Genomic DNA, 12,156 nt, shown 5'->3' on the forward strand with positions numbered 1-12,156 from the left:
AGAAAGCCCTCTGGAACTTAATACATGTAATTCTTGGACTCCAACAAGAAGGATAAAATATGGAACTAAAATACACATGATGAAATTGGCAACAATTAAAATTATATCAAAATAAGTTAAAAATTAATTATTCATAAGAAAATGATATGAATTAGTATAAAGAATAAAACAATAAAAAGAAATATGATCATGCAGAACTGTGAGAAGAAACCTCTATTGTCTCAATACCTCTGTTTTCTTGGCAAAATCTTGATCTATTTTTGCCCACTATACTTTAGGTTTAATCTTCAAATCTTGACTGTTCTCCAAGGAAATGAAACATATACAGATCATTTTTATGCAGTTGTACTTAAAATATTGTTTTTTTCTGGATAAATCACCCTACTAGCTATTATTTTCAGTTTGACATTGTATTAAAGTTTTGAAGTTGTTTTCTATTGCTCCATATTGTTGAAAACAAGCTGATAAAAGAAAACCTTAAATATAAACTGAAATGCAGTATATAATTGAGAGACTGCTGGAATTTTAAAAACATATAAAAATTGAGCAAGTCATGTGTGGGCTCCCATATTTCTAGTCCTGAATACTTTTTTGTCAATTTATTGATTCATAAAATGTTCACCATCCATCATATGTATAAGAAAACTGTAAACTATGATTAATGCACCTTGTAAGCATTATATTTTATTGGTCAGGATGCTGTATCATCATAGAAAAATTAATCACTTAAATCAATATTGAATTGAGATATATGGTTAGGATATCTAAAAACACTCTGTCTCTAATCATTATTTGGTGGTTTTTCTAATCCTGCAAGAAGATGAATGTCGTATTAGCTAATGACATCTGATTCAGGGCATCTTATAACTAACAGCTCCCAAGGAGAGAAAGTCCACTAATGGAGGTTGTTATTAAAGGGTAAAGGAAAGAATATGACACAAAAAATTAAAGGTGCCAGAAAAAATGGGCTTTAAATTGAGAGTAATGAATGTGAAGTTTTGCTCTTGCATGGCAACAACAATCTGTCACCTCCCACACCCTTCTTGGATGAAAAAAACTAATTGGTCTCAGAGATAACATCTGCTAAATGTAGTGTCAGAATAACAGGTGGTTAGAAATGTGTTTAAAAAGCACCTTAATTAAATTGATACCCATGCGTTCTCAAAACTTTATAACTTTCTATTAAATGATCACATACATTTGAAGAAATGTGCGGCTGTTTTGTAAACTGGAGATTGAATTCAAATACATTAAAAAACTGTCATTGACTTAAATTGAGAATAAAAACCTCTCATTTTTTAGTCTTTTGGTAATTTACAACTCAAAAAAGAATTCATAACCAGAGACTTCTTTGGGGGTAAATGTTGAGGTGAACAATTAAATGCTCATGGGCTTTGTATATCCATGTGTATGTGGAGTGTGTGCTTGCGCGCTCAATCACTTCAGTCATCTCAGACTCTGTGATCCTGTGAACTGTAGCCTGCCAGGTTCCTCTGTCCGTGGGATTCACCAAGCAAGAATACTGGAGTGGGTTGCCATGCCCTCTCCAAGGGGATCTTCCTGACCCAGGGGTTGAATTTGGGTCTCTTGCATTGCAGGTGAAGTCTTTACCGCTGAGCCACTGGGAAAGCCTGTATGTGGAGTACATACAATGAAATACTCAACATTGTTCTGCCATTATTAAATTTAACATATATATGAACACCAGAAATACAATAATGAGTTTCTACTTTCAAGTCTGGCCTCATTTAGCCTGGCCTTTTTCTTCTGGGATTCTATAATTCAAGTCATTCCTTTATTTGTACAACCAAATGTCAGTACTTGCTTTTCTCTAAGTCTGTTCTGTTTCAGAAAATATGTTTGGAAGGAAGGTTGAATACCTGAATTCCACTTGGTTCTGAATTCAGAATACTGGTCCACAAAAAAAGGCTTCTGTGCTCTACTGATTTTGCAGAAATACCTGATAAAACAAAGTTAAACATGTTTCTTCACATTCTTAGAGCCCGTGATATGACTGAACTGTATTGTGACTTTCTGAGAAGAGTATATAGTACGTAGCATTGACCTTCACTTTTTTTTTTGACCTTCACTTTTTGACCTTGAAAACCTGGACAGAAGAATCCTTGACCATAGAATGGGAGAATATGTTGCCAAAGTCAATTTCCCTGTTTGTGATGGTCATTTTATACCTCAAAGGAGGGTTACACCTGAACTGGGAGTGAAGAAAGCGACACCTGCCTAGTAAATAGGTCCTGGAATGCCTACCCAAGAATCCACAGTGTTTTCCCTACCACACGGGATGGGCTTTGGAAGGAATGGATGACCAAGACAGGCATCCTGAACAGCACAAAGTCAGGAATCGAAGAGGCTGGGTGAACTGCAGGGGGACCCTTCCTCCATGCCACATTGCGAGCTGTTCTTTCAGCATCATAAAATTTATTCTGTATATCTACTTTCACTATGTTTTTAAAACATTAATCTATCAACGAATGATTTACACATTAGTAAACGGATGATGAGGCAAACCTTCCTAACGAGGAAGCTGAAGGCCAGTTCCTGTGGTCTGAGAGGCTGAAGAGCTGCCCTTAGAACAGTCTTTCATTTAGTTTGTGTAACTTTCATGTGCCATATACTCAGAGCTCTCTCATTTAACACATCACTCAAGATACGCTTTCAACTGCTTTCTGTTCAGTGTGACCCATTTGTATACCCTTTACTGAGATCTCAAATGTTTTTATGGTGATCCTTGAATATCATTGCTACCCTTGGTGATGATGTTTGTGGCAGGGATTTGTGTCACTGGGTTATCTCAAAGTGCAGCTCCTTACTCTGTGTGTGTGCGTGCTAAGTCACTTCAGTTGTGTCCGATGGACTGCAGCCCGCCAGGCTCCACTGTCCATGGGATTCTCCAGGCATGAATACTGGAGTGGGTGGCCACGTCCTCCTCCATGGGATCTTCCCAACCCAAGGATCAAACCTGTGTCTCTTATGTCTACCTGCATTGGCAGGCGGATTCTTTACCACTTGGGCCTCCTGGGAAGCCATCTTGGACTGCAAAGGGTCGTGGTGGGAGCCGGCTGCCCCAGGTGCAGTCAGTGGGGGGAAGGAACATTATCCATATAGAATTTAAAAACAATAATAAAACTAGGTCGGCCTGCTTTGTATTGTTATCATGCTCCAGTGATTTTAAACAGTGCAATGTAATAGAAATACTCCTACCTGCAGAGGCAGGTGCCACCCCTAACCAATGCTATTAAAAACTTGTGTTGGAGAAACTAAACATACTTTATTTTTATATGTTATGCTTTCCCCTTCTAATCTGTCATAAGGGCAATTTAATCTCTCTTAATTGGTGAAATGGAATTATTTAAAATTAGCAATCTTAGCCACAAAAATTTAAAAATCAGTTTCTCATTAAGTTGCTTCTTGATTACTGAAAGAAAAGTGCCTATATAAGAAAAACTGCTAGGTTTAAAATGCTTTAAATCCTCGGCTTTTTGTTTGTTTGTTTTAAGAGAGGAAGCACTGTATTGTTGGCTTTACTGTTTTTTAAAAAAATTATTTTATTTATTTTAATTGGAGGATAATTACAATGTTGTGATGGTTTTTGCCGTACATCAGTATGAGCTGGCCATAGGTATACATGTGTCCCCTCCATTCTGAACCCCTCTGTCACCTCCCTTCCCGCTCCATCCCTCCAGACTGTCACAGAGCACCAGCTTTGGGTTCCCTGCATGCTACAGCAAACTCGCACTGGTTATCTATTTTACATATGGTAATGTGTGTGTTTCTTTTTTTTTTTTTTCATTTATTTTTATTAGTTGGAGGCTAATTACTTTACAATATTGTAGTGGTTTTTGTCATACATTGACATGAATCAGCCATAGATTTACATGTATTCCCCATCCCGATCCCCCCTCCCACCTCCCTCTCCACCTGATTTCCTGTGGGTCTTCCCAGTGCACCAGGCCCGAGCACTTGTCTCATGCATCCAGCCTGGGCTGGTGATCTGTTTCACCCTAGATAATATACATGTTTCGATGCTGTTCTCTCGAAACATCCTACCCTCGCCTTCTCCCACAGAGTCCAAAATTCTGTTCTGTACATCTGTGTCTCTTTTTCTGTTTTGCACATAGGGTTATCGTTAATGTGTATGTTTCAATGCTATTCTCTCAAATCATCCCACCCTCTCCTTCTCCCACCATGTCCAGAAGTCTGTTCTTTACATCTATGTCTGTTTTGCTTCTCTGCATGTAGGATTGTTGGTACCATCTTTCTAGATCCCATATTTATGCATTAATATATACTATTTGTCTTTCTCTTTCTGACTTCACTCTGTATAACTGCTTTACTCTTGATGCAAAGCCCTTGGTTGTCATGGTGGCTTTGAAACTCTGTAACCATTGAAACTTTGGACACAGAGTCAACTCTCCAGGCCTCCTGGCCTCTTTTTTTTCTAAAGTCAGGTTGATGCTCCTAAAAGTCATGAATAAAGGAACTAGTCAGGTAATTGAACAACATGGTCATTTCAACTAACTATGCCAAATTAGGATAATTTTCAAAAATCTGTACTAAAGGAATAATAATTGATTATATAACTATGATAGCTTTGCTCATTTTTAGAAAAACAAATATGTGAGGTCTATTAACTCTCAAATAGTAATGCTGGACATTTAAAGATAGTCTCTCAAACTTCTAGAACTCTTAAATGGGAAGAAAAGAAATTCCTTTATGATCCAGAATTTCTGTTGCAGATGTTGAAAGTGAAAGTGAAAGTTAAGTCACTCAGTCGTGTCCGACTCTTTGTGACCCCGTGGACTGTAGCCCACCAGGCTCCTCCATCCATGGGATTCTCCAGGCAAGAATACTGGAGTGGGTTGCCATTTCCTTCTCCAGGGGATCTTCTCGACCCAGGGATCAAACCCAGGTCTCCTGCATTGCAGGCAGACGCTTTAACCTCTGAGCCAATCCTCTTCCCTGTTGCAGATGTTAGGAGGTGAAAAAAACCCAGAAATGCTTAATGTCTACAGATGGTAGACACTTCATAATCAGGTTGAAACCAGCCCACAATGAGGATTTTGCTACTCTTGCTGCCTTGTCTCATTGTTTTCTTTGAGGTTTCTCCCGGGCTTCTTTCCTATCTTGAAACCCTCAAGCGTATACAAAAGCATTCAGTATTCATGATGGATATAATTGAATTTTTTCTATCTTTACCTGGGAAATGAGTATTTTAGACATGGTTCCCAAAGATCTGTGAGTGTCAGCTGCTTTTTTCAGTGATCAAGAAGACTGGTTTTTCTTCATTTGTTTAAAAAATAAAAGATTGCTTGCCTAGTCTGTCCTAACACCATTGTAGGGGCTGAGATTGAGCAGAGAGTGGGTTCTTTGCCTTCCAGGAACTTGCCTTCTCTTTATGGGAAAGGGAGTGGAGAAAACAGATGGAGTCAAGATGTGCAGATGTAGTTTTTTTGATTCATTTAGAGTCCTTGCATAATAAACCTTTTATTCTAAACAATGAGCCCAGCAATGTGAGAGTAATGTACTTTTTGGGGTCAAAAGTTCCTACAAATATTTCCAGATGTCAATTAGACCTCATAGTTTTGACTTAGATTGAGCAGTCTGCCTGTCTTTCAGGGAAGCTAAACTCTCTCTAGGCCTGGCCCTGATCATTTTTCCTAAGCCAGTGCGGTCAGAACTTTCATTTCATCTTGTGGTAGCAGCTCTTCCCAAACCTGGCTGTGCTTCAGAATCACATAGGAAATCACTTAAGATACTAGTGAAAAAAAAAAAAAAAATCCATTCTCAGTTATAGTCTACATTTCTAGGAATGAGGGCATGTAGGACCTGGGATCTGTGGTATTCATAAAGTGCCCCAGAAGATTCTAATTAAACCAGCTGGCACCAATTTTCAAGCCAGATTTTAGAAACTACTACCAGATTAGTCTTCCTAATGCAGAGACTTCTTCAACCTTTTCTTCTGAAAGCTCAGAACTTTACAGTGTAAAGTATAAGGTATTTGAGGAGTCAGTCAAACCCACCTTCTTTCTCCTTGATGCCATCAACACTCCTGCTCCCACTTCTTTTTCCTCACAGCCTCATGGTCCAATTCACTCTTCTCCTCAAGGTCACAGTCCCTCCTCCCTTTTCCCTTCTTCTGTATTCTTTCAAAGCCCGGCTCAAGCCCCACCTCTCACATGACAACGTCCCCACCTTGCTGTTCTGAGTGGCCTCTGTTTTGAACTCTCTTAGTCTTTATCATTTGGATCACTCACTTGTTAACTCTTGAAAGGTATTCTAAGTGACTGGGACACATGGCATACCATTTGTGCAATTCATTAATGACAAGCAAGGAAACGGCATTCATTGACACTCTTTAGGAATTAGTGCTGCTTGCTTGTATTTCAGAAGACATTTTGTAAACTCAGTGAAGATGTGAGCCTGTCTTTGTCACTAAAGCATGCTCAATGCCTGGCACATAAAGTCTATAATTATTTGTTGAACAAAGTTAGGAAAAATCCTATGTTATTGTCTCAAATCCTTTGGTGTAACTTTTTGATAACTGTCTGGCGTCTGCTGTAACGAGGGTTTGGATCTTGGCTTTTCACTCCTGTGTTCTCGTTATTTCCTTTTTAGCACATGGCGGGAGTTTAAGTTGTCCACTTGACACCCATGCCTGTCCCAGAATGAAGCTGTTTTTCATGACTTCAGAAGGCAAGTAGAGTAACCTGAATTACACTGTTTGTAATGTATAAACCTAGAGGTTCCTCCGTGGTGAACATTCTATTAGCTCAAAATGCTCACTCTGCTCTGTAAAAGTGATCATGTTGGCTGTTTGAGCTTGTTTGTTGATGTGGGGTATAGGGCAACTTTGAGCCTCTGACTCTACTTCACTAGAGAACTTCCATATTTCTGATTTTAATTGTGTTCATGTTTCATAATATACTTCATCTTCATTGCATATGATCTTTCTGATAGCTATCAGAAATAGCCCTTGTCATGTCTGAAAGTGGACATTACATTAATTCTCATAGTAAATCTTCAAGAGAAGAAAAAAACTGATAAAGCAGTTGCCTGTCCACATCTGGATTTAGAAAGCATCTTTTGCTACCAACTCTGCAGTTGTAAATACTCTTTGGTAATACAAAAACTTGTGTGAATGGCAGCCAAACTTTGCTTATTTTGGCATAGATATTTACTGGAAGATGAAGAATGGTTCCTTGACATATTTTTACTAAACTATACAGTGAGTTGAGTACAGTTGATTCTAAACGGGCCCTTGAGATTCAGGGTGTTTTACCCTAAACTGAAAGCAGAAAACTGGCTGTTTCTACTGGCACCAAGTGAAGGCTTCATTCACTCGTTTCTTCAGTAATTGTTTAGTGAGCATCTTTTACAGGTTAGATAGCACAGGAGGACCTGGGGTACAAAGATGAATAAGACAAGCACACCCTTATTCCATTGAAATCATAGTTTATTCAGATGGACAGACATTAGTGGAGGATTAACTAGTAATGGTTTAGTTACTGTAGGGATAGTGGTGTAAAGTAACCTAGTGTATAATGAAAAGACATAATTAGAGCTACCAACTTCATCTGAGGTGGTGAGTTGAGAGGAGGAGTAGGAGTTCAGAAAATGCTACTTGTATATAAAATCTTTAAAAAGTGGGAATTATCAAGGCAGAGAGAAGAGTTACCAACTCCACAAATATAAAAATAATGAATGCTTATACAAATGACATTCTTATGATAAAATCTGTTATACACATCTAATCCTTTTTCATATTTGTCCTGTCACTGATGCTAGGTAAGAAGGACTTATGATCTGTAAAACCAGTTAAAATAACTATATTATGAGGAATAGAATGCTATTAAGGAAACTTTGAAGGTCAGGAGATGAAAAAGATTGTAAATGTTTTTGAAGAGAAAATGCCTGTTTGAAGTATCACGTGAGAGTTCTAACCCATTCTACTAAACATTCATACTAAGCAGAAGACTTTTCTTTGATATATTTCTTGACATATATGAATTATAATATATTTTAACCTTTTAGATAAAATTGTGCCTGATTGACTATCCAGTTACAAGAAAATACTTAGTATTTTGGGCGTTTAATGAAGTAGCTACTGCATTCCCCATTTGTCAAAAATAATAGAAGTTATTTTTATAATAAAGTTATAATAGAAGAAAAAGCAGACAGACAGAAGATAAGATAAGCTAGAAAGTGAAAATGTTACTCGCTCAGTTGTGTCTGACTCTTTGTGACCCCATAGGCTGTAGCCCGCCAGGCTCCTCTGTCCATGGGATTCTCCAGGCAAGAATACTGGAGTGGGTTGCCATTTCCTTTTCTAGGGGATATTCCTAATCCAGGGATCGAACCCGGGTCTCTTGCATTGTAGGCAGATTCTTTACCACCTGAACCACCAGGGAAGCCCCAAGATAAGCAAGATGGGTAAATTTAACACATTATCTTATGAAAAATATGTTTAAAATTAAGTAGATTAATTTTTCATTCTTCTTCAGAGAGTTAAATTCTCATTTAAGAACTGGAATCATTCTATATTGACAAGAATGGTAAGCATGTTGATGGGAAAATAGTCTTGACTTTTCTCTGTACCTTACTTTTGGAGTCCCCAGTATTTTAGGTGAATCTAACATGAAGTTCCCATGTGAAATTCACTTGTGTTTTCTTCCAATTTTGGATGCTGTACTAGGTTTAAGGGCTAAGAGAGGAAAGCAACTAGCAGTGCAGTTTTAGGCAGACGTGGGCTGGGGCTGCAGTCACCTGAGTTAGCCCCTTGACTGATGCTATTGAATTTAATTCTAACAAGAACTTTTTTACATGTGGGAAAGCTGAGGCTCAGAGAGCTTAACTAATTTGCTGAAGTATTTGAACCAGGATTCAAACGTAGTCCAAAGCCCATTTTATTTCTTCTCAATTAACGAAAAATGTTTTCCCCCCCAAGAGAAAGAATGTCTGATTTTCTTTATTATTCTGGGTTAGTGGTTGTCTATAAAATGCTGAGCGGTCTCATAAAGGTAAACTTACATCTGGTGTGTGGTTCAAAGAGAATTTTCTTAACTAGATGGTAAAATGTTCCTTAAAAGGGCTGAGAGTAGAAACAGAACTTGGATTGCTAATGACTTTCTTGTTCATATTTACTTTAAAGTTTTGCTTTCTTTTCTTACAAACATAGAGATGTGCAATCTTGAGAGACAGAAATACATAAGAGCATAAAAAAAATCCAAACATGCCACCAAAGACAACTGTTTTATTAACATTACTGTTTTCTGCCTATTTCTCATGAAAGTGTATTCCCAGCCATGTATTCATACTAAATATAAAATTGTGTGTCATTTTTCACTTAAAGCTATAGTATAAGACTCTTTAATCTCTTAATTATAAACTGTTTGTAAAGCTGATTTTAATAGATGCATATTATTCCATTGTATAACAGAAACAAGCAAGTGAAGGATTCATGTTACAAATGGATTATTATGATTCATGTTTAGGACTGCTGAGGGAGATGTAAGGTGCAATAAAATTTCATATTTTCTTTCTGTGAAAAGTCTTCTAAAAACCAATTAGTTTCCTTCACATTAAGATATTTGCCAAATGGGATAAATTCACAGTAAACTTTGTAGGTCAGGGTGTACATCTTTTGTCTAGACTTTTGGAGAAAAATTTGATCAATTCTTTAAACTTTATGGTAATTTGGGCCAAGGCATTAGCTCATCTTTCCTGTGTCTGAAGATGTATTTGGTAGGAAGTCTTTTTTGTCGTTTGTGTTTTGGTTGGATAAAGAAAATATTTCACCGAGTATAAAAAATAAGCCTATACCTCCTCTTGATTTTTAATCCGTAAATATTTTTATCCCAGAAAACCTGAAGCATCAAGATTCACTTCATGTACATAGTCCTACCTATAGTCGATGTTTCCTGGCTACTGAGTTAAGAGCATAGATTCTTAAATTATATAGCCTGAAGTCAAATTCCGAGTCTACTACTTAGGTATTGTGTGCTTTGGAGCAAGTTGCTGAACCTCTGACCTCATTTTTCTCACCTATAATGTGAACATAATAAACATTACCTACTTCAGAAGGCTCCTATGAGGATTAAGTGGATCAATACATGTAAAGCATTTAAAATTGTGCCTGGTGCACTGCAAGTGGTAAATAAATGTTAGCTATTGGACAGGGAGGCCTGGCATGTTGCAGTCCATGGGGTCGCAAAGAGTCGGACACACCTGGGCGACTGAACAACAACAACAATTATTACTGTTATTATTATGCTTTCATCTCTCATTTGGTACCAAAGATTAGGTTAACTAGATCTTTGGTCAGCATGCCATTTTCACAGTAAAGCTTGGAGGTGGGATGAATTGGGAGAGTGGGATTAACACATATACACTACTAACGAGAGCCTACTAGATAGCTCTGGGAACTCTACCCGGTGCTAATGGTGATGTGTGTGACCTGACGGTCACATGTATGTATGTAGCCCACCAGGCTCCTCTACCCATGGGATTCTCCAGGCAAGAATATGGGGGTGGGTTGCACGCCCTCCTCTGGGGAAATCTTCCTGACCCAGGGGTTGAACCCGCGTCCCTCATGTCTCCTGCATTGGCAGGTGGGTTCTTAGCCACCAGCGCCACCTGGGAAGCTGATATATTTGCTGTGCAGTAGAAACTATCACAACATAGTAAAGCAACTACACTCCAATAAGAATTAATTAAAAAGAAAGCCTGATCCATTCTGAAATGGCTTTGAAGCCACAGCATCTAGCTCCCTCAGGAAGGCTACCTGTTGTTTTAGCTCATTACCTTGCGTCAGGTGTCTATTTCTAGATGTTTATTTCTGAGATTAGTCTTTCCTTCAGTTGCTAATTTGATTATTGATAATATGATTTGGGACTTTGGAACTCACTGTGTGGTGCTGGAAACATCCCTCACATAATGGAGCCGATTCTGCAGCTACCTCCAGCAGAATTTCTGCCTGCTCCAATCTCCACTGGGAGGGAAAGAGGAAAGCATGAACTGAGAACAGTGATTGAGCTTGATTGGTTGGAGTGAAGGCTTTGTTATGGGGAAGGTAGGATACAACTCATTGAATGTAGGTTGGCACTTAGAATGCTTGGATTCTATTCTGTACGTTATGGGGAGGGATAGATTGAAAGAAGGACATCTTTCCCAAGCACCCAGAGTATGAATCTCCCATCCATTTGTACCACAAATCCCCCAATTCATGTGTTCTTAAATTTAACTCATTTCTTAGCTATAGAATGTCAGGGGGCATCACTTCTGCATTCCCACTAATAACCCACTTGATGCAAAGAGCTGACTCATTGGAAAAGACCTTGATGCTGGGAAAGATTGAGGGCAGGAAGAGAAGGGGGTGACAGAGGATGAGATGTTTGGGTGGTATCACTGACTCCGTGGACATGAGTTTGAGCAAACTCAGGGAGATAGTGGACAGGGAAGCCTAGTGTGCTGCAGTACCTGGGGTCACAAAGAGTTAGATGCGACTTGGCAGCTGAACAACAAGATAACCAAGTACCGTAATCACTGAGGAAGATAGTTTTTGGGTTGATAGTTTTTCCACAATCCTCAAGTCATCATATCCACATGGCTTCTGCTTCCATTCCTGTAGATCTGGCTCTGGACCCCAAAGATTTTGTGTGACATTTCTATTCTTTGGGAACTAGAAAAATTGAGATTCAAATATTTTATAAGCATGACTATGAGGATTGTTGTTCTTTAATCCCTTAACTGTAATAAAATTTCACTCTTATGAGAAGTTATTTGCTAGGCTATATACATACTCATACAAAATCAATGCTCTGAATTTCCTAAGTAATCAAAATTCCTGAGTGTTTTGCCCGGAAGTAAATGGCTGCCTTAGTCTAAAAGGTTAATTCTTTTATCAATTAAAGAAGTTCTCAAGCATCTTCCAGAACACAATTGTCTATGTAACAAAGTCACTGGTAATGAGGGGAAACATTTCTATTAATAATATAGTGCAGGAACTATGAGGCAATTGCAGTGAGGTTAAAGGATAAGAACAAAATGCCAGAAGGAAGCTGTTAATTGAAAGGCTAATTTTTATAGTGTTTTGTAACAAATTCTGTGGAAATTTTATGTACCACCCCAGACTGCAATTAA

The sequence above is a fragment of the Cervus elaphus genome, chromosome 28, assembly GCF_910594005.1.
Source record: "Cervus elaphus chromosome 28, mCerEla1.1, whole genome shotgun sequence".
Classification (NCBI taxonomy): domain Eukaryota; kingdom Metazoa; phylum Chordata; class Mammalia; order Artiodactyla; family Cervidae; genus Cervus; species Cervus elaphus.